The sequence below is a fragment of the Canis lupus genome, chromosome 21 (assembly GCF_011100685.1).
Source record: "Canis lupus familiaris isolate Mischka breed German Shepherd chromosome 21, alternate assembly UU_Cfam_GSD_1.0, whole genome shotgun sequence".
Taxonomy (NCBI): Eukaryota; Metazoa; Chordata; class Mammalia; order Carnivora; family Canidae; genus Canis; species Canis lupus.
In genome coordinates, this window is record NC_049242.1 from 16,680,074 (window position 1) to 16,704,179 (window position 24,106).

A 24,106-nucleotide genomic window follows, 5' to 3' on the forward strand; every position below is an offset into this window, starting at 1 on the left:
AAAGATTTGGAGCTAGAAAATCTAGAATCAGGTCCTCGTTCCATCACTTAATGAAATTGTGAATTTGGGTAAATCACTGACTTAGTTTTCTCTTTGCTCAAATGCTGATCAGCATGGTAATAATCCCTGTACCAACCACTTTGGAGGATATTACTGAGCACTGAATGTAGTTTACCATGGCTGTAACTCAGAGTTATGGGTGGAGAGGCTGAAAATCTTATTAGGAAATGCCATGTCAAAGGAAGCCTGAGATGACTATCTAGAGAAGAGGAACAGCTGTGGAAGAAGATGCTTCTAATGAGCTACCAACAGGGTGGCCTCAGAAGGGAGAAAGCCTGCAGTTACTTCCTGTTTCTTTTACAAGGAGGATGCAAAGGAGGAACAGCAGATTTTAAAATGACCCAGGGAGCCCTGTGTACAGCTGAGGCCATGTCACAGACACTAAGCAAGCAGATGTGTGGGAGGAGGAATCTAGATGGTACCTTAAACTGAGGCTCTGGGGAGAATGACCCAGGATGCTCCTATCTCAGCCTTCTGAGTGAAGTGATGGGCCACTATGGATGGAGATTCAGGCAGCGTGGGGAATTTTGGGGTCTCTGTGACACTACCAACTTGATTATTGTTGTTTATGATTTCTGAATTTAATTATATTTGTCTTAAAGTAAATTTGTGGTTAGAAGAGCTTTCTGACAGGTCAGATATTTCTAGGAAGGGTAGATGTGGCTACAGTGACAACAAAGGTCATATGTGAGGTAATTGATGTTATTAAGTATTGACTTAGCTGTGAAATATCAGTTCTTTGTAAACTGTAAAGTGGCATACAAATATTTGTTGTAAGCATAGCTGTAATTGCCATGTTTTCAATGGCAGCATGGTTAAGTGGGCAGAATATAATTTTGAAATCAAATGTCTTTGGGTCTGAATTTTGTCTCAGTCATGTACTGGAGGTGGGTGTAAGTTTGGGAAGAAATCAATTCTAGGTGATGAAGTAGAGTACAGGCAAGAAGGAAAAGAAGGTAATTGGAGAGAAGGGTACCAACTTTAGGTTCAGGCAAGTGTCAGCAGTGGGGAGATCAAAAAGGAAATAATGAAAGTTCTACAAGCAGTGGGAATCCAGGAACCAGGCAGTGTTCAGAGACCTGCACAGGAGTCTGTTAGGAGCACATCTCATCTGCTTCTGGGGCTCAGGGGCAACGGTCCAGCCTTAGGAGTACCTGGAAAGAGCAAGGAAGACTCGGAATTCTCTTTGTTTACTCAGGAAATATTCACTAAGCCCAGGTGTGTGCCAAGTACTGTTTTAGGTGTTGGGAATAAAGAAGTATAATGATAGCAAAGAGCCTAGCTTTGGTACCTGAGGGTGAGATCAAAAGCAAAACAAACCAAAACCAAAAGCCAACCCAACCTCCTGAAAAAAAAAATGAATTAAAAAAGAAGCAAAAGAAATGCACAGCAAAGATAGGTCAGATTCTTGAGAAAGAGACTGTGATAGAGATTTGACAATATCACTCCCTACACGGAAGGGAGTGAGAAAGCAGGATTGAGTCACTTAGCAGCTTTTGCGCCCTGCATTATTCAGTCATCCATGTGGGCAGGTGTGTGACCAGGGAGGGAGGGAGGGAGGAGAACAGCCTTGGGTGAGGCAGCTCATTTCTTGGAAGGACTCCCTAGTGAGCTGTCAGCAGTCAAGGCTCCCAGCAACTGGGAAGATGAGTGCCGTGGTCTTGAAGGGATATCTGGGCGGCCCACCAGAGGCTCCACTGCAGGTCACTGCTGCAGTGACCTGAGTGTCCCTCAGAACCCACCTAGTTTGCATAATAAATTAACTGGTATTACAATATCTGGTTCTCTTTTTCCTGCAGATGCTTGTCCAAGATGCTGGTAGTCTCTTTCCTATAGAAAATACATTATATCCTGGAATGCCTGGATGGCTTAGCAGTTGAGCATCTGCCTTTGGTTCAGGTCATGATCCCAGGATCCTGGAATCAAGTCCCCACATCAGGCTCCCCACAGGGAGCCTGCTTCTCCCTCTGCCTATGTCTCTGCCTCTCTCTGTGTCTCTCATGAATAAATAAATAAAATCTTAAAAAAAAAAGAAAATACATTACATCCTATCCTTAGCAACAAACTCTCCTTACTATCCTATGCCTTCAATCACTGGCTTGCTTTTAGGTCCTGAACAAAAAGCAAGAGAATAGCTTTTGTGTGTAGCAGAGAATAGCATGTATCCAATGTGTGCAGCACACACTTGGCAATCAACAAAGCATTTTCAGTGATTGAAAGAAATGACAATAGGAAATGAATGAGTCATTCATTTGGTTATATCTCTAAATATTCAACTAAAATTATTGATAACAATAAGGAGATACAAGATTTACAACAAATCTGCAGAAATCGATTGCATTCCTGCTTATATTCTATTAATGTAGAGCTTGGGGATTGCTGAAAAAAAAATACTTTTCATAAAACTGGTCAATGCTTCCATCCCTCATGTTGCCTATTATTTCTATATTTATACTTAATGTTTTTTTTTTCTAAAACACGTTTTTTTTTCATAAAAAGAAATTATGTAGCCTCAATGGGAAAAACAAAGTTATGAATAAAAGGAGAGCTACGCCTTCTTCCTGACAGGTTATACCGAGTATTATAAAGGTGGTACTATCTCCTAGTTCATTTATATTTTATTTTTCTTAAATTTTAAAAATATTTTTAAAATTCAAGTATAATTAACATAGTGTTATATTATCAAGTGTGCAATATAGTGATTAAACAATTCAATACATTACTCCGTGCTCATCAAGATAAGCATACTCTTGATCCTCTTCACCTATTTTAAACATCTCCTCCCCCACCCCTGCAACCATCAGTCTGTTCTCTGTTCTCTTAACAGAGTTAAGAGTCTGTTTCTTAGTTTGTCTCTTTTTAATTTGTTTTGTTTTTTAAGTTCCACATATGAGTGAAATCATATGATGTTTGTCTTTGACTTATTTCTTTTAGCATTATAGCCTCTATATTCATTCATGTTGTTTTAAATGGCAAGATTTCATTATTTTTTTTATTGCTGAGTAGCATTCCATTTTGTGCGTGCATGTAGGTATCACTTGTTTATCCACTCATCTATTCGTGGACACTTGGATTACTTCTATATGTTCACTATTGTAAATAATGCTGCAATAAACATAGGCGTGGATGTATCTTTCCAAATTAGTGTTTTTCATTCTTTGGGTAAGTTCCCAGAAATGGAATTGCTAGATCATATGGAAATTGTTAATTTTTTGAAGAATCTCAATATTTTTTTTTCCCACAGTGGCTGTACTAGTTTGCATTCCCATGCAGGAGGGTTCCTTCTTCTCCACATCCTTGCCAACATTTGTTGTTTCTTGTGTTTTTAATTTTAGTCGTTAGGACAGATATAAGGTGATAGCTCATCATAGTTTTGATTTGCATTTCCCTGATGATGAGTGATGTTGAGCATCTTTTCAAGAGTGTGTTGGCCATCTGGAAATCTTCTTTGGAGAAATGTCTGCTCATGTCTTCTGCCCATTTTTTTTTTTTTTAATTTTAAGTAAACTGCACCACATACGGGGCTCAAACTCATGACCTCAAGATTAAGAGTTGCATGCTATACTGATTGAGCCAGCTGGGCACCCTTCTGCCCATTTGTAATTGGATTATTTGTGATTTTGGTATCAAAATGTATACATTCTTTGTATATTTTGGATATTAACCCCTCATTGGGTATGTCATTTGCAAATATCTGCTCCTGTTTGGTGAATTGCCTTTTTGTTTTGTTGATGGTTTCCTTTGCTGTGCAAAAGGTTTTATTTTGATGTAGTGTAGTACCAATAGTTTGATTTTTGCTTTTGTTTCCCTTGCCTCAGGAGACATATCTAGAAAAATGTTTCCATGGCCAAAGTCAAAGAAATTACTGCCAATATTTTCTTTGAGGAATTATACAGTTTCAGGTCTCACATTTAGGCCTTTAATCCATTTTGAGTTTATTTTTGTGTAAGAAACTATAATAAAGTTGTCCAGTTTTATTCTTTCTCATGTAGCTGTCCAGATTTCTCAACATCACTTATTGAAAATGCTCTTTTTCCCATTGGATATTTTAATCTCCTTTGTCATAGATCAATTGACCATATAATTGTAGGTTTATTTCTGAGTTTTCTATTCTGTTCTATTGATCTATGTGTCTATTTTTGTGCCAGTATCATACTATTTTGATTCCTACAGTTTTGTGGTATATCTTGAAATCTGGGATTGTAATACTTCCTGTTGTTTTCTTCTTTTTCAATATTCTTGGCTAGTCAGAATCTTTTGTGGTTTCATACAAATTTTAGGATTATTTGTTCTCATTCTGTGAAAAATGTTTGTATTTTGGTAGAGATTGCCTTAAATCTGTAGATTGCTTTGGGTTATGTGGACATTTTAACAATATTCTTGCCGTTCATGAGTATGGAATATTTTTCTCTTTGTGTTGTCTTCAGTTTCTGTCATCACCTTTTTATAGTTTTTGGAGTACAGGTTATTCACCTCCTTAAGTTTGTTCCTAGGTATTTTGTTATTTTTGGTGCAATTGTAAATGGGATTGTTTTCTTAATTCCTCTTTCTGCTACTTCTTCTACTTCATTTTATTTATGGTGTAATTTATACTTTTGCAGAATATTCCAGATCTTAAGATTTTTTTAAATATAAATCTTTATGTAATGGTGGGTAAGAGTACTAAAAGCTTTTTCTTTAAAGGCAATGACAGTGTCATTGCTATATAAGATTTTAAGGCATTTTAGAAAGTGACTGTCAAAGCTACATGATACAGAATTGAAAATTTGATGAATTCAGAAAGAGATTTAAATTAGTTTAGTAGATGTTTAAAAATACTTTTTAAAGAAAGACTGAATACATTTAGGGCCTGAAGATTTAACCAAAGTGTTATAATAATGAGAAAAGAAATGATTATTGGATATACTAGTGGGTAGTTGGATGCCAATATATGAAATATATTAACTTGATTGCATTCCTTATCCTCTACACTAAGATAATTTTCAGAGGGATAAGAGAGTTAAATATTTCGAGCTTGGAAAAATCTGGGAGTGGAATAGTATATTTATGCCAGCTTTGGATGGAAGATATATTTTTGTAAGCCAAAATGTAGTAGAAGAAATATTGAAAAGAAACAAGAAGAAAGCTGGATAAATAAAAACTTACTAAATATATAGATAGCAGTAACTAACTTTTACATAGTGCTTAACAGTGAACACAATGTTTATGTACTTCCTCAGATCTTCTCCTAGGAACAGACAACAGATGTGGCCACTGTTTTAATGGGGAGAAACTGAAAATACAGAAGTAAATAAATAAACCACATAATTTCAGAGACTGCTGAGAGCTGTGAGGACAATGACAAATCCCTGGTGAGTGACTTATATATGAGGAGGAGGGGCTGTTTTAGAGACAGAAGGGTCAGTGAGGAGGCGACATTTGAACTGAGACATGAATTACAAAACAGATTCAGGCTTGAACTGTGCCATGGATAACCTGCCCATGAGCTACAATGATCCCTTCCCAGTTTCTGACATATTTTTTTGTTTGTTCCCAGGTGGTAGATAGCAGTGCCCTGTTGTGGGTCACAGTTTTAGAAACCTTGGCTGAGACACCATAGGAAGTGGGCTCTTAAAGGAGGAAGTCATTTTTGTTGCTTCTGTCCTTGGCTCCAGGCTTCCTCTATTTCCATCCTTATATGCTGCTTCTCTCTCTGATTGCTACAGTCTCAGTGCTCCAGCCCTCCTCATTTGTATTGTTATTTCCAGGATCTGGCTCCACACCTTCTTTTTGCCTTTCAAAGGCCAAGCTCTTCCCTGAGCTGCATGACTTATACTGCCTAATCGGTGACTCTTCCTCATTAGTCTTCTCTGATTGCCCTTTTTGGAATGACTCTCTTCTGAGGAAGATCTGAAGACACATGGAAGCATAGACATGTATTCTAATTCACTCATGATTGGTAAACACCATTGAATGCTTTCTGTGGCTCTTCACTGTGTTCTGATTTCTAGATGATAAACAAGCCCTCCCATGATTTGCTTCCTGCCTGTTTCTCTAGTCTTCCTTCTTGCCCTTCCTCACATGCTGAAGTCATACTAAAGTACAGCATTCTATGTATCTAAAATGCCACTCTTTCTTTGCTTATGGAGTACCCTATGCCAGGAGTGTCTTTCTTTTCCGTGTCTGCATTAAAAACACTACTCATTCTTTTGGGCCAGTTTCCCTTCCTCGGTGAAAAAGTCTGTTTTGGCCTCCCCATGGAGTGTGAAATTCTTTCTTTGTAATTCTATAGCATCTTACAAATCATTCTGTGTAGCCCTTATCAAATAGTCATGTTTATTTACATTTCTTCTTCACCATTGCTGTCCACCGTCCTGCCTCACCACCCCCTTGCCCGTCCCTAAACTATGAACACCAATGTTGGATACTGTGCCCCTTTATTTCTTTATTCTGTGTTCTTGAGCCTTGCCACAGAGCCTGTTACAGACTGCATACTTAATACATGTTTGCTTGGAGTAGTGTATGAATGAAATGTTATAAAAACTTAGGAAGTTCTAGACCTCAATGAGTACAAAGTCAGAGCTTGAATCCCAGGTGTCCAGTCTTGGCATTTTAGCAAATTTGCTAGATACACATCAATCTCATTTTTTCCCTACTATGTTTATTCTTGTATGTATATTTTCAATATATATTTTTTGGGCACTTAACTGTGTCCAGGTAAATTATCAAAATCTGGCCCCCCATAAGATAAGGAAGCAGGAAGACTCTCTACTAGATGGAGGGTGGTCCCTTTGATCAGGTAGTCAGCAGGGGCTTTACAAAGCAGATGTCAGGGAGCTGGCTCTTGAAGGGGAGAGGGGCTTCGGAAAAGGTTGGAAATGAAAATTATATTGCTTTTTAAAACCATTCATATTGTACCTAAGGATATTTCCAGAATTGTGTAATTCTATTTATACTTATTAGCTTGATAAATCAAGTCCACTTTTGAGCAAACATCAAATTTCCTTGACCATATTTCTATAGGGCTACTGATTTCAATGGTGCATAACCTATAAAAGTGGTAGGAAATGCCCAGAGAAGCAGCAAAAATGTGAAAGGGTTTGTTGAAATGCTCATCACTCACTTTTTCTCCTGGGAGGAGGAGAAATGGACTCTGGCTGGATGGTAGGGAAGTGGAAACCCATAAAAAAGGGAACAGGAGGCCAATTATGCTGCTTCTGTCACTGAGCCCTGCTGCTCTCATTAGGCTCATAAATAGGCTTTCTGGTACAAATATAGATGTAAATATTTGAGCAAAATGCTGTTTTTTATGTTTTAGCTCAAAAGTGTTAAAACCCATTTTATTTACTTAAAAGATAATGTAAGCTTTTTGTTTATGATCATTAAAAATAAACCTGCTGAATTAGAATAGCTTTGTCAGGGATCAATGAAATTACTTTTATTGAAAATGACCTAAACCTTTTTTGCCTGGTCAGCACATCAACCTCATTGATGTGAGTCTTATAGAAATGAGCAGCCAGGGAAAGACTTGGGTCTGTAGACAGAAGACTTGGATTGGATTCTCAACTTTCTGAAGGTGTGGCCTTTGATATGTAACAACTTCTCTGAGTCTCTGATTCTTCCTTCCTCTGAAAGGAGGATCATCATGTTCAACTTTCAGTCTTATAACAGCGTTTAAATCAAAGAATTGTGTTGGTTATTATTATTATAATAATTGAATTATTATCTAATAATAATTATCTAATAATTCAAGATGTCAATTTCCTGAGATCCCAGATCCCCTGTTCAGGGCTATGAGGTGCCATAAATGAATGCTTGATGGTGGGGATACTTATAATTATGTGCTGAAGTTTGGTTCCAAGTTGCAATACATATTTCTCCTAGTGAGTTGACCTGAACTATACAGAACCATGAGGAATCTTCATCAGCTGAGTTCAGGTCAAAGGTCTTTTATAGAAGCAGAAGAAGTGACTTCTTGTCCTCTTTCCCTTTACCTAATAGCTTGACCTTTTGGCTATTGAGAATTTGTAAAAATTAAGAAAAATATTCTGAAGTAAAGAAGGGGAGAAGAAGGTCTCCTCTAAGATCTGGAGCAAACCTGTCAGAGCAATAAAATAATATTTGTGAGCATCCCCTCAATGTTAGGCTTTGTGTGAAGCATAATCTTATTTAATCTTCACAGCCATCCTGTAAGATAGTTGTTATTATGTCTATTTTATAACTAAGGAATGAGACTTGGAGAAGTGAGAAGACAAGCTTACTAGCTATCTGTCCAAGGTCTTACAGCTAGCAGGTGACAGAGCCCAGATTTGAAGTCTATAGCCTACGTATGTACCTAGTGTATCTCCTAACTTGGATTGTACAGAAAGGGTCCTCTTGTGCCACCAGTTTTGTGTTTCCATATGTTCGACGTGGGAAAAATGCCTCTAGTCTTTTTTAAAATCAAAGGATGAATAAAAATGCCTAGCATCAACCTTCAGAACTTCAAAAGCCCATAATGCTATATTATTAAAATGACAACAAATCTTTTTATCCAGTAGAGGAAAATCTCACCATGAGAGCATTGGAGCAGAGGGAAGCCTAATCCCTCTTGTCGCCACTGTGATGACAGGCATTATATTCCAGGTGCATGAGAGATAACACGGTTGCCTCACCATGTAATTATCATTGTTTCTGTTGGGTTTTATCATAAGCAGTAATTATCACTAAGTAACATATGGCATTTGGTAGTAACTTGGAAAACAGCCTGTCACTTGGCTTTATAATTTGGGGTGGATGTTGATGGTATTATGTCATGAATCCTGCACTGCCAGTTGTTCCTTCTCCTGTGAGTCTTCCAAGGGGCTCTATACACAGGGGACAATAGCAGATTGAGAAGTAAAGTACCACTTTGTCATTAGCTGTGTAAGTACCTGATTCCCTAATATAAACCTCTGCTAGAGGTTAGGTAGGGAGTTGAGGCTCAGGCATGAGACCTAAGCAAGGCTTTTATTACCTCTCTGGCTAGCTGCATGGCCTTAGGAGTGGTGTAGACTTGGCTAAACTTAGCTAATCTACTGAATATGTGGAGGAAGTGAAAGAAAAAACCAGAATCCTGAGAGGCTAGACCCTGCCTATGCTTTTTAACCATATAAATATAGAAAGCAGTCCAGTGCCAGCTTGCTGCTTTATTAACATACAGTGGCCTTTGATGGTTTCTAGGACTTTGAACAATTACATTAGCTATTCCATCTATGGAGGAGGTACAGGAATATGGCTGGGGTTGGGAGGAAGATGCCTCTACAGTTTGTAGAAGGAATGCTGCCAGGATACCAATTTAACTCCCTTGATCATTTAAAAAATATGTATATTTATTTATTGAAGTTTGATTTGCCAACATATAGTATATCACCCCGTGCTCATTCCGTCAAGTGCCCCACTCAGTGCCCATTACCCAGTCACCCCAACCCCCCACCCACCTCCCTTTCCACCACCCCTTGTTCGTTTCCCAGAGTTAGGAGTCTTTCATGTTCTGTCACCCTCTCTGGTTTTTCCCACTCATTTTCCTTCCTTTCCCCTTTAATCCCTTTCACTATTTTTTATATTCCCCAAATGAATGAGACCATATAATGATCATTTTTGAGGAAATATAGCAGAGTGTATATAGTGCTGTTTTTCACAGCTCTGTAGCCTTGGATAAATTACTTTATATCTCTAAATTTCCTAACTATGATTGTGTCTGCCCTAGATGTGAACACTACTACATGTAACATTGTATATAGTTTAAATTACTTAAAATTTCCATTTTCTGGTAAACTATTACTTAGATATTTTAACTCCTTTTTAATCTTGTCAATAGCATAAATAATTGTCTTCTTTGAGTCTATTTTTTTTCCTTCACAAAGAGCCAAAAGTTGGCAACCCCTCTCACAACTTATTTATTAACCATGATGAGTGAGAATGGCCATTCTCTCCTTGAGAGGGGGCACTGGATGAGATCATGCTCACTCTCACAAGCACAGTGATGTCTCACTTCCAAGACCCTCAGCATATGTGATTAAATTCATGCCTCAGCAACATTAAACATAACCGCATCATTGGACTTGCTTGCGGAATGTTTTTTTTTTTTTGCTTGTGGAATGTTAAAATTGAATTTTTAATCTAAAAATGTTAAAATATGCTGCATTATTCGAAATTAAATGAATAGTGAAAAATTAAGATCTTGTGTTTTGGAGTTAGTCAGACAGGGGTTTGAATCTTTGGCCTGGCCATTTAACAATTGTGTGAACTTGATCAAGTTTCTTTTCTTCTTCTCCTCCTTCTCCTCCTCCTCCTCCCCCTCCTCCTCCTCCTCCTCCTCCTCCTTCTTTTTTCTCCTCCTCCTCCTCCTCCTCCTTCTTCTTCTTCTTCTTCTTCTTCTTCTTCTTCTTCTTCTTCTTCTTCTTCTTCTTCTTCTTCTTCTTCCTTCTTTTCTTCTTCTTCTTCAAAGATTTTATTTATTTATTTGAGAGGGAGAGTGATAGAATGAGCAGAGGGTGCAAGCAGAGGGAGAGGGAGAAGCAGACTCCCTACTGAGCAGGGAGCCCAACATGGGGCTCGATTCCAGGACCCTGGGATTATGATCTGAGCCGAAGGCAGATGCTTAACCCACTGACCCACCTAGGTGCCCTGAACTCGATCATTTTTCTTAAATTCTACTAACCTTGGCTTTCTAATTTGTGAAATGGGAATAGTAACAGGGTCTACTACTTAGTATTATTATAATATTATTATGTTATTAATTAATGTATTAAACATTTATATTGTTTATAAAAATGTAAAACAGCTAAAGCTCTTAGCATCTAATTATTGTTTAATAATGATTTGCTAATATTATCATCTTAATTATAGTCATTTCATTTTCTGGGCCCTGGCAGTGGCTACCAAGAATTGATATGAATGATCCATCCCTGATGCGGGAATAAATGCACACATTGTAAGAATATGCATAAACAATAATAAAACTGATTGAAAATTGTCTGCTTTTTATGATCGCTATGGGCCAGCAATTCTAATTAATGTCAATGATAACCCATTCCTCTCCTTCAGGGCAGACCACTTCTGTCCCTAATTCTTCCTTGGTACTTACTGGAAATGGATACTTCGTGGTCTTGTTAATCTTCAGGTTCTCATGCTTTAGCCTGTAATGTAATCCTTTTTTTCCCCAATGATCTGGAGAGACAGCTACCTCACTGTGATGTGAATCTGCCATTTATATTTCCTCTCCCACTTTTTTTTTTTAAAGCATCAGCACTTTATTTTTTTTTATTATTTATTTATGATAGTCATACAGAGGGAGAGAGAGAGAGGCAGAGACATAGGCAGAGGAGAAGCAGGCTCCATGCACCGGGAGCCCGACATGGGATTCGATCTCGGGTCTCCAGGATCGCGCCCTGGGCCAAAGGCAGGCGCCAGACCGCTGCGCCACCCAGGGATCCCCCTCTCCCACTTTTTTTTTTTCAGTAGGGCTTGATATAGGCAGTTACAGAGCTTCAATCAAAAATGAGAGTTACTTCTTCGGTTTCTCAGTAACCAAAAAATTCTTCCTTTGGCTTTTAGTTTTATGATTATTTTTTAGTCCTAGAACTCTGACTCTTCTCTTTCATTAGAAAGATCTCTTGGCTCTACTATGTGAAGTATATCCCAAATCTGTTCCCTTCTCACCATTTCCACTGATACTAAATTCTCCTTCTAGAATATTGTGTTAACCTCCTGACTAGTCTCCTTCCTTACACTCTTATTTCCCCTCGTAGTCCATTTTCCAATGGACTTTGAACTAAAGTTAAACTGTAAATTGATTTACATCATTTCTTAATACTCCTCCAGTGGATTTTTGTTTCATCTAGATTAAAGTGCAAACTCTATTATGGTTTACAGGGCTCTGTATGACTGGCTCTTGGCAGATTATCTTTGATCTCTACCTCTTAGCACTTTCTTCTTGATCATTTACTCCCATGCTTTCTTGAACTTGTCAAGCTTGCTTCTGGCTTATGGTATTTTAATTTGTAATTTGTTTTCCCTTTGCTTAGAATGCTCTATACCTAGATGTTTGCATGTCTCACTTCCTTACTTTTTTTTGTCTCATCATATTGCTATCTCTCAGAAAGGACCTTGTATACCACCCTATTTTCAATGGCAACCCATTTATAGAAAATGCAGTTGGACCCCACCCATATCTTCTAAGCCTACCTTAGAAATCTGCATCTTTGTGGATAGTTTCCTGTACATGCAGATATAGCTTACTGCTTCAAATGTTTGTGTCCCTCTTTAGAAATCTTTATTCAGACTACAAGTGTTTGCTGGGGTTGTGGGTGGGGTGGGCTGGAAGTACTACAGTTATTGCCCTGAGAAGTAACCCTCAGCCTTTAGGGCTGGATTTGGTAGACCAGCTTTCTCCCCTATTGATGGAACAGCTCAATAATATGTGCTACACTGTCTCTCTGAGGGTTGACAGTGAGATTCAGCTCCAGTTTCCCACATGGTAACCCACTGAGGCATTCGTGGGGGAGGTTGAATCTCACCCACTGTTTTTACTGAAATGTAATTGACAAATAAAAATTGTGTATATTTAAGGTGTACAATATGATGGATTGAAATGTATATACATTGTGAAATGATAATCAAGCTAATTAACACATTCATCACCTCATAGTTACATGGGGTGTGTGTGCATGTGTGTGTGAGGAGATTTAAGATCTGCTCTCATAGCAAATTTCAAGTATACAATATGGTATTATTCAAGGTATTTTTAAAAATGATTTTATTTATTTATTCATGAGAGACACACAGAGAGAGGCAGAGACATAGACAGAAGGGGAGGCAGGCTCCTCATAGGGAGCCTGATGTGGGACTTGATCCCAGGACTGGGATCACACCCTGAGCCAAAGGCAGATGCTCAACCAATGAGCCACCCAGGCGTTCCATCAAGGCATTCTTTATTGGCTTTTCTCACTTCCCCACTCCCTTACCTTAGGTACTAAATATATTACTTGTACTCAAATCCTTATCTTGGGGTCTCTTTGGTGGAAACCCACCTAGATATCCTCAACAATAATTTTCTATAACCTATTTTTTTCTACTTATTATGCATTTATGAGCTTCACAGGGAAATATCTTAGAACTTGCTGCTGTGTCTTCTGTATCTTGCATAATGCCTAGCTTTTTGGAGGTTTTTACTAAATAACTTTTGGATGAATGATGAAAGAATTGAGACAAATCCCCTGATTATTCACTCCCTTCTTTTGAATGATTTGCTTCAAACTTAGAAGAGAGTAATAAAAACTTTCAGCATAGTCTGACACCATGTTTCCAGTTTAGTGAATGTCTTCGGCAGTATGTTAGGTTTTCATTACTATTATTTTATTTCAATATTTCTTAAAGGTATACTATGAATGCATACTAAAAACTAGGTTATTTATGGACTTTATATCCTTTAATAATTGCAGCTTCTCTGTAAGGTAGGCTTTATTATCTATAGTCTAAAAATGTGGAAATTAAAGCTGCTGAAGGTTACAAAGCTTATTATGTGGAGGAACTGGGGCTTAAAACCTCATGTGTCTCACGTGAAAGCCAGTACTTTTCTTTGTACACCCTACCTCCTAGGCAATTATTACACTTGTAGGTTATAACTTTTAGTTTGTGTTAAGCCAATTCTAAAGTTTAAATTTCCCAAAAGGAAGAGAGATGGTATATGTCAGGTCCCAGAAGCTTTCTCCAAGTTGAAGAAAATAACTGTTAGAAGAAAGGACAATTGTATGAACTAGTGTTACAAAGATGCATGTAAAAAGGATGAATTTTTATGTCTGGGTTATGCTCTATTGCTTTGATAAAAAAGTGAAAAGGAAGGAAAATAACCGTTAAACTGGGAATGTTGCAACAGATTCTGGTATATTAATAATCCTAGTTACAATCATATCATGACAGCATCAAATGTGTCTAGTTACTACATTTGTGATGGCAGAATAATGGGGAAAATTTTACATTACTTGTGAAATCAAGACAGAGTGTTCAAAATTCACTTCTAAAGTGAAGTTTGCTTCAAGAAAATAATTTTAAATCCCAGGAATAACATGAAATTGTTCTAACTTTTCTCTTTCTAATTAAAATACAGTATGTACTTAAATCTGAACTTATAGACTAAAAGTGATACATTTAAATGAATAATGTTTCTTTTTTTTTACACATTGAATAATGCTTAGAGAAAATGCTAAACAAATTTAAATAAAAATTTCTGATTTCCAGAGTATCTCATTTTAATTTACTAGAAGACAAAATTATGTCAGAGATTCAGAGCAAATAAGTTTTTAAATAAAGAAGCAAAAGAAATTCGGTGTCATTTTTGTCCTTGTCTAGGAGATCAGTATAAAGAGTGACAATGGCCCAGAATGTAGAGACTATGGTTACCTCTGACGTGACATTAATAAGTATAATCTTGAGTATATCTCTTAACATTTCTTGGTTTGAATTCTTGCCCTGAGATTGGACTAGATGCTTTTTTACAGTTCCTCCATTTTTGATGTTCTGTGACTTTATGACTGTATTAAAGAAATGTATTAAATTGACTGTTTATTTTAGTGGTGTCATATAGGGAAAATTAGCATTCTAAAAATAGTATTAACTAATGTGAGAGGCAGCTATGATCTAATATAATTCATGAAATTACAATTTTGAGATATAATTTTAAGTTGGACTTTGCCATTCCAACTGATTGTGTGAAAAGAACATGGGCCTTGGAGTTGGAAAGACAAGATTCAAATTCCAGCTCTGACACTTACCAGCTGTTTGACCTTGATGAATTAGTTTCTTATCCTCAGTTCCTCATTTCTAGAATGGAGATGGTAATGTACATCCTCATTAAACCGAGGGAGTATTATATGAATAGCGTAAGATGAATTTCTTGAAAGCATTTTTTTTTTTTAGATTTTATTTATTTATTGACACACAGAGAGAGGCAGAAACACAGGCAGAGGGAGAAGCAGGCTCCATGCAGGGAACCCGATGTGGGACTCGATCCCGGGTCTGCAGGATCACACCCCAGGCTACAGGCGGCACCAAACTGCTGCGCCACTGGGGCTGCCCGAAAGCATTTTTTAAAAGTAAAAATTACAATACTGATGTAAGGTATCAGTATTGATTAATAGGAGCAAAGCAAGAGCAATAATAAAGCCTTTCAGATGCTTTTGAGAGATGGCTTAAGTCCTAAAAACCTTGACAAGGTTGTCTTTTCCCTCATTTTGGGAAATGCCAGTTTCTCCTAATCATAGAAAGTTTGACTTACTGTTCTATGGGGGATTAAATGTAAAATAAAAATCTGCAAAAGTCTGAAAAATATGCACTTAGAAAATTATATGGTTTTATAAAATTATTTTTTTGAGCAACTCTAGTATGTTATGCACTGTTCCAGACTCTTTCCAGATATAATCTCATTTTATTTACAGTGACCCTGTGAAGTCCATATTATCCCCTTGTTCTGAAAGGAGGAATATGGCTTAGAGAAATTGAATAACTTGACGAGGGTCCTATGACTGGTAAAGAGAAGAGCCCTAATATTAACTCATGTTTTTTAGATACAAAACTCCTACCCTACCTTCCTCTTTAAGCTGCCTCCATATCAAAAGAAAAAAAAAAGTTATTTGTATAATTATATAGAGCTCCAGCCATATGACACGCATTGAATTAGCCAGATACATGATCCCTTTGAATCATCTTCATAGAACCTCTTTTGATGTAAGTTTTATTTTAATTTTAGAGAATTTTTTTTTTAAGCCTTTACTTTCTAGAATGGTGGTGACACATCAGTAAATTCATTTAAAAATCCAATGAACAAAGCAAATTGAAAATAAACAACAAAATGAGTTTAGGGTAATAGAGGGAAAATTAATTTCCTACCATGATATGCGCACATATTTTAATATATACATATGGGGTAGTGTTATATATGCTAGCATTTATATGCTAATTTTGGAATGAATGATGCAATTGTTAGCCAGAGAGAACTGAAGATTTAGAATTAATACATAGAGAGATAAGGATTAATTGGGGATTGTTAAAAGACAACTGGATGGGCAATAATTGGTGGAATATTTGGCTCCACAAAACCCATTTCAAGTCACTGGCCTTCTGTAGGATTAAAATGAAGTGTAGAGAGAACAGTTATATATAAAAATATATGTTACACATTATCAGATTCAAGAATCTGCAACCTGTTTAGCATCATGCTAAGAATTTTTATACATATTATCTCATCTAATTCTCCAAACAGTTTTGCCATATATAAAATGTACATTTTATAATTTTCATTTTACCAGTAAGGAAAATGAGCCCCTGAATTGGTCCTAGCTGCTGCTACACCATCTCAATTATCATGAAAGTAACCCGCAGTAAGTGCCATAAAACTACAATCTCTTGAACTTCAGATTCTTAAGGACTTTTGTGCCTGGTCATAATTTTCATTTTTGTCCCACTTCCTGCTGTCATTCTGGATAGCTTCACACCCAAGATAGTGAATGTCTGCCAGTGTGTTAACAGTTGTCTTTTACAACCAGTCTTGCTACTCTATCCTCCCTGCTTCCTACCTCATTGCTCAAGCAAGGTAGCATGCACATGAATAATTCTTTTTTTAAAAAAGAGAGGATTGTAAAAGATTCGGTAGAGAACACTTGGAATTGCTAAGAAAGGGTAGCAGAAACCAGATGAGGGCAGGATTCCTGAAATCCATCAGTATGATAACATCATTCTACCATGTAAGCAGGTATTTGCTTCTCAGACTGTCTCTGCTCCTTCCCTGTGGGCTCCTCAGAGATCAGAGAGCATGCACTCTTTGTTACCACAGGTTCCTTTTAAGAGCCTCAACAACCAATTCATGTAAGATGAAGACAACCACCTCATCAGGCTTCTGGTATCCCATGCCCATTGTGAAGAATGGCCCCATAATTTCTCAGGTGAGCCTCATCTTATCATGTGAGTAAAAGGCAAGAGCCTCCATCTTTAGCTTACTTTTAAAAATATTGCCATCCTCATTCTGCAGAGTGCTTGCCCTCTACTGGTTCTATCTCCACATTCTTTCCATGGGACCTTTACTCTTGAACTCTCAGCAGAACTCTGGCTCTTCTGCCTGGAATTTGCTTCTCTAAACCTGGCTGTTCTCTTCTATCATGTGCCTGAAAGGTCCTTGAAGTTCTGTCGACATTATTTACTTTTCCCACTGTCACATGCAAACCATTGCTCTATCCTCCTGCCTTTTATAAAACAGCTCTACCTAAGAGGCTCATGATGTTTGACTAGGTCATACATATAGCTTTGCATGGCTCCCATTTCCTGAACTCCTGGCTACTCCCTCATTTTCATCAAAGACTTTTACTCCTGGCCATTATTTTTACTTCTCTTTCAACCCTTGTTCTTTTAAATAATTTCCATAGCCAAGTGGTTGATCCATATTAGCCTGGAATCTTCCTGACCTCACGGGCTCCAGTAATTTTTTCCTTTATTCCAGCTATTTCACTACCAAAGTCATATGGTAGTTATTGCACGTACCACTCTAACTCTTGAAATGTTAAACTACATTTTCATGTAGAAAATTTAGAAAACTAAATTTTCTCTTAGCCCAACAGCTCTTCATTCCTTCTTTGAAGGAGTGGTTTCTTTCCTTTGACTTTTTTTCCAGTGTTCTTCCCTTCATGACTTCAATTCTTTATTCAACTTAGACCGCTAGTGTATATCTCTAGCCACTCACTTTCTTTTCAGCAGGATCTATGTCTTTTTCTCTTTTTCTTTTTTAAATAAACTTCTGTGGACTCTACCCTGGATATACCACAGTCATTTAAAACACAAATTTTTTTTTTTTGATCATCAGACTCATTCCTTCTGTGTTATTTCCTTTTAGTGAGGTGTGTCGCATAATCTAGAGACTTTGGTGAGGTAATCTCTTCGTAGCCCTCCTACCCAATATGTATGAACACAAATCATGACTTTTTTTAAAAAAAGATTTTATTTACTTATGGAGAGAAAGAAAGCACTCTTGCACAAGTGGGGGGAGAGGCAGAGCAAGAGAGTGAAGCAGATTCTTTGCTGAGCAGAAAGTCCCACACAGGACTGTAACCCAGGACCTAGAGATCATGACCTGAGCTGAAGGCAGCTGCTTAACTGACTGAGCCTCCCAGGCACCCCCAAATTATGACTTTTTTAAAAAAGATTTTATTTATTTATTCATGAAAGACCCAGAGAGAGAGGGGTGCAGACAAAGGCAGAGGGAGAAGCAGACTCCATGCAGGTAGCCCGATGCAGGACTCGATCCAGGGTCTCCAGGATCACACCCTGGGCTGAAGGCAGCACCAAACCACTGAGCCACCCGGGCGGCCCAAATTATGGCTTCTTAATGCCTCTTACATTCCTTGCATTTTCATCATTCCCTCATTCTTATTTTAATGTTAATTCTCTTCATCTTTTGTCTCTCTATTAAGTGATATTTTAAGTGGTATTTTATTTTTTATTTCTTAAAGATTTTATTTATTAGAGAAAGAGAGCAAGAGAGTGTGAGAGAGCAGGGGCAGGGGGAGAGGTAGGGGGAGAAGCAGACTCCCTGCTGAGGAGGGAGCCTGATGATAGACTTGATACCAGGACCCTGGGATCATGACCTGAGCCGAAGGTAGACACTTAACCAACTGAGCCACTCAGGAGCCCTTAAAAGGTATTTTAAATTCTCTTTGCAGAAGCCTTGCTTTTCTTCCTGTCTCTTTTCTTCCTTGAGCTCACTGTGCATTTGAGTGGCTGACTACCCTTCTTATTCTCTAAACTCTTTTCTTTTGGTTCTTAAAAGGAAACCAGGATAAAGTGACTTCTTATCTATGTGACTTTTAGTCTTTATCTTCTGATGTCTTTCCTTCTTTCTGACCATTATAGCATATCTTAATGTCAGTACTTAGTACTCAGTCGGCCTTTTTCTCTTCTCATTCTGTCTACCCTCTCTGTACAAAGCTATCCATTCATATAATTTTATCTACCATCAACCAAATATGATTGATCCTTACTCTGTAATATCTCTTGGCTGGACCTTTCTTCTGAGATACTGTCTTACTTATATGCCTGCCTACTTCCCTTCTTCATATGGATGTTACATAGACTCTCAAGCCCATCAGCAAAGACAGAATTTGATGTCCTTTCCCATGATATGCTCCTCTTTTATTCCCTATTTCTGTTATTGATTTCCAAGGTATCAAAGCAAAAAACTTTCTCTTTCTTATCTTTCCTATATAGACAGGTTGAAAACTCTATATCCTTGACATCTGTGAAATCATCTGCCCATCTTCACTGCTACTACCAGAGATTAGACTCTTATATGACTTCATCTTTAGTCTTATTTCTGCTTCCGCTGTCCCCTAAACTTTAGTTCATAGTACTACTTGAAGTGCTCAGGACTAAAGAACCCAAATGCCCTTTGATCTACATACAACTACCTGTAGTCCCTTGTCCCTCTGGTAATACCACTTATCTATTTCTGAGATTTAATATGTTACTTATTTTCTGAAGTCTTTTTGTATCTTTGCATAAAACTGACTGTTCCTTGCACTGTGTAACTCTTTCAAGCATTACAATGGAAGCGAAATAAACATAATTTATTAACCTCATTTGTTGATAGCTCAGTTTCCCTTATTGGACCAGAAATCCCTTAGGATGTAGCCATACCTTATATCTCTGAATCTCATTGTCTAGAAACATAGGCAGCTCAATAAATGCCTGATAGACCATTTTTCTTATTGGAGTGCAATTTGCCCCATATACCATATCACCCAGTGCTCATACTGTCAAGTGCCCCCCTCAGTGCCTGTCATCCAGTCACCCCAACCCCCCCAGCCCCCTCCCTTTCCACTACCCCTTGTTCATTTCCCAGAATTAGGAATATCTCATGTTCTGTCACCCTCACTGATATTTACACTCATTTCCTCTCCTTTCCCCTTTATTCCCTTTCACTATTTTTTATATTCCCCAAATGAATGAGACCATATATATAATGTTTGTCCTTCTCTGATTGACTTATTTCACTCAGCATAATACCCTCCAGTTCTATCCACGTTGAAGCAAGTGGTGGGTATTTTTCGTTTCTAATGGCTGAGTAATATTCCTTTGTATACATAGACACAGCTTCTCATCTGTTGATGGACACCAAGGCTCCTTCCACAGTTTGGCTATTGTAGACATTGCTGCTATAAACATTGGAGTGCAGGTGTCCTGGCATTTCACTGCATCTGTATCTTTGAGGTAAATCCCCAGCAGTGAAATTGCTGGGTCATAGGGCAGTTCTATTTGTAACTCTTTGAGGAACCTCCACACAGTTTTCCAGAGTGGCTGCACCAGTTCACATTCCCACCAACAGTGTAAGAGGGTTCCCCTTTCTCCGCATCCTCTCCAACATTTGTGGTTTCCTGCCTTGTTAATTTTCCCCATTCTCACTGGTGTGAGGTGGTATCTCATTGTGGTTTTGATTTGTATTTTCCTAATGGCCAGTGATGCAGAGCATTTTCTCATGTGCTTGTTGGCCATGTCTATGTCTCCCTCTGTGAGATCTCTGTTCCTGTCTTTTGTCCATTTCATGATTGGATTGTTTGTTTCTTTGCTGTTAAGTTTAATAAGTTCTTTATAGATCTTGGAAACTAGCCCTTTATCTGATAGGTCTTTGCAAATATCTTCTCCCATTCTGTAGGTTGTCTTTTAGTTTTGTTGACTGTTTCTTTGGCTGTGCAGAAGATTTTTATCTTGAGGAACTCCCAATAATTCATTTTTGATTTTGTTTCCCTTGCCTTCATAGATGTATCTTGCAAGAAGTTGCTGTGGCCAAGTTCGAAAAGGGTGTTGCCTGTGTTCTCCTCTAGGATTTTGATGGATTCTTGTCTTACATCAAGATCTTTCATCCGTTTGAGTTTATCTTTGTGTATGGTGTAAGAGAATGGTCTAGTTTCATTCTTCTGCATGTGGATGTCCAATTTTCCCAGCACCATTTATTGAAGGGACTGTCTTTTTTCCAGTGGATAGTCTTTCCTGCTTTGTCAAATATTAGTTGACCATAGAGTTGAGGAGCCATTTCTGGATTCTGTATTATGTCCATTGATCTACGTGTCTGTTTTTGTGCCAGTACCACACTGTCTTGATGATGACAGCTTTGTAGTACAACCTGAAATCTGGCATTGTGATGCCCCCAGATATGGTTTTCTTTTTTAAAATTCCCCGGGCTATTCGGGGTCTTTTCTGATTCCACACGAATCCTAAGATGATTTGTTCCAACTCTCTGAAGAAAGTCCATGGAATTTTGATAGGGATTGCATTAATTGTGTAAATTGCCCTGAGTAACATTGACATTTTCACAATATTAATTCTTCCAATCCATGAGCATGGAATATTTTTCCATCTCTTTGTGTCTTCCTCAATTTCTTTCAGAAGTGTTCTGTAGTTTCGAGGGTATAGATCCTTTACCTCTTTGGTTAGGTGTATTCCTACGTATCTTATGCTTTTGGGTGCAATTGTAAATGGGATTGACTCCTTAATTTCTCTTTCTTCAGTCTCTTGTTAGTGTATAGAAATGCCATTGATTTCTGGGCATTGATTTTGTTTCCTGAAACACTGCCGAATTGCCGTATGAGTTCTAGCAATCTTGGGGTGGAGTCTTTGGGTTTTCTATGTACAGCATCATGTCATCGGCGAAGAGGGAGAGTTTGACTTCTTCTTTGCCAATTGGAATGCCTTTGATTTCTTTTTGTTGTCTGATTGCTGAGGCTAGGGCTTCTAGTACTATGTTGAATAGCAGTGGTGAGAGTGGACATCCCTGTCTTGTTCCTGATCTTAGGGGAAAGGCTCCCAGTGCTTCCCCATTGAGAATGATATTTGCTGTGGGCTTTTCGTAGATTGCTTTTAAGATGCTGAGGAATGTTCCCTCTATCCCTACACTCTGAAGAGTTTTGATCAGGAATGGATGCTGTATTTTGTCAAATGCTTTTTCTGCATCTACTGAGAAGATTATATGGTTCTTGTTTATTCTCTTGCTGGTATGATGAATCACATTGATTGCTTTACGAGTGTTGAACCAGCCTTGTGTCCCGGGGATAAATCCCACTTGGTCTTGGTGAATAATCTTAATGTACTGTTGGATCCTATTTGCTAGTATCTTGTTGAGAATTTCTGCATCTGTGTTCATCAGGGATATTGGTCTATAATTCTCCTTTTTGGTGGAGTTTTTGGTTTTGGAATTAAGGTGATGCTGACCTCATAGAACGAGTTTGGAAGTATTCCATCTCTTTCTATCTTTCTGAACAGCTTTCTTGGAATAGGTATTGTTTCTTCTATAAACATTTGATAGAATTCCCCTGGGAAGCCATCTGGCCCTGGACTTTTGTGTCTTGGGAGGTTTTTTTTTCTAAAGTATTTATTTATTTATTTGTGAGAAACAGGCAGAGACACAGGCAGAGGGAGAAGCAGGCTCCATGCAGGGAGCCTGACGTGGGACTCGATCCTGGGTCTCCAGGATCATGCCCGAGGCTGTAGATGGCGCTAAACCGCTGAGGCACCAGGGCTGCCGTCTTGTGAGGTTTTTGTTGACTGCTTCAATTTCCTCCCTGGTTATTGGCCTGTTCAGGTTTTCTATTTCTTCATGTTCCAGTTTTGGTAGTTTGTGGTTTTCCAGAAATGGGTCCATTTCTTCCAGATTGCCTAATTTATTGGCATATAGCTGCTCATAGTAAGTTTTAAAAATCGTCTGTGTTTCCTTGGTATTGATGATGATCTCTCCTTTGTCATTCATGATTTTATCAATTTGAGTCTTTTCTCTCTTCTTCTAATAAGGCTGGCTAATGGTTTAAATATCTTATTAATTCTTTCAAAGAACCAACTCCTGGTTCTGTTGATCTGTTCCACAGTCTTCTGGTCTCTATTTCATTGAGTTCTGCTTGAATCTTTATTAACTCTCTTCTTCTGCTGGGTGTAGGATCTATTTGCTGTTTTTTCTCCAGCTCCTTTAGGTGCAAGGTTAGCGTTGTATTTGAGTTCTTTCCAGTTTTTGAATGGATGCTTGTATTGTGATGTATTTCCCCCTCAGGACTGCTTTTGCTGTATCCCAAAGATTTTGAAGGGTGGTATCTTCATTCTCATTAGTTTCCATGAATCTTTTTAATTCTTCCCTAATTTCCTGGTTGGCCCTTTCATCTTTTAGCAGGATGATCCTTAACCTCCACGTGTTTGAAATCCTTACAAACTTCTTGTTGTGATTTAGTTCTAATTTCAAAGCATTATGGTCTGAAAATATGTTGGGGATGATACCAATCTTTTGGTATCCACTGAGATCTGATTTGTGACCCAGTATGTGGTCTATTCTGTAGAAAGTTCCATGCACACTTGAGAAGAAGGTGTATTCAGTTGTGTTTCGATGTAAAGTTCTGTAAATATCTGTGAAATCCATCTGGTCCAGTGTATCATTTAAAGCTCTTGTTTCTTTGGAGATGTTGTGCTTAGAAGACCTATCGATTGTAGAAAGCACTACAGTGAAGTCACCAAGTATAAGTGTATTATTATCTAAGTATGTCTTAACTTTGGTTATTAATTGATTGGTATACTTGGCAGCTCCCACATTCGGGACATAAATATTCATGATTGTTAGGTCCTCTTGTTGGACAGATCCTTTAAGTATGATATAGTGTCCCTCTTCATCTCTTATGACAGTCTTTGGGATAATCTTTAATTTATCTGATATAAGGATGGCTACCCCTGCTTTCTTTTGAGGACCATTTGCATGGTAAATGGTTCTCCAAACTTTTATTTTCAGGCTGGAGGTGTCTTTCTGTCTAAAATGAGTCTCTTGCAGACAACAAATAGATCGGTCTTGCTTTTTTATCCAGTCTGAAGCCTTGCGCCTTTTGATGGGGTCATTAAGCCCATTCATGTTCAGAGTTACTATTGAAAAATATGAATTTAGTGTCATAATATTACCTATTCAGTCCCTGTTTTTGTGGATCATTTCTTTGGACTTCCTCTTTCTTTTACAGAGTCCCCCGTAATATTTCTTGCAGAGCTG

At 38.0% G+C, this 24,106-nt stretch overlaps 1 long non-coding RNA gene across 1 annotated transcript in view; it reads left to right on the forward strand.

The window, feature by feature from the left end:
* LOC111091603 overlaps positions 1–24,106 on the forward strand; it is a 104,496-nt gene that overhangs the window by 32,402 nt on the left and 47,988 nt on the right. The window contains exon 2 of the long non-coding RNA XR_005375356.1: positions 5,280–5,411. This is a non-coding gene — a long non-coding RNA (uncharacterized LOC111091603). The remainder of the gene's footprint in view (positions 1–5,279; positions 5,412–24,106) is intronic.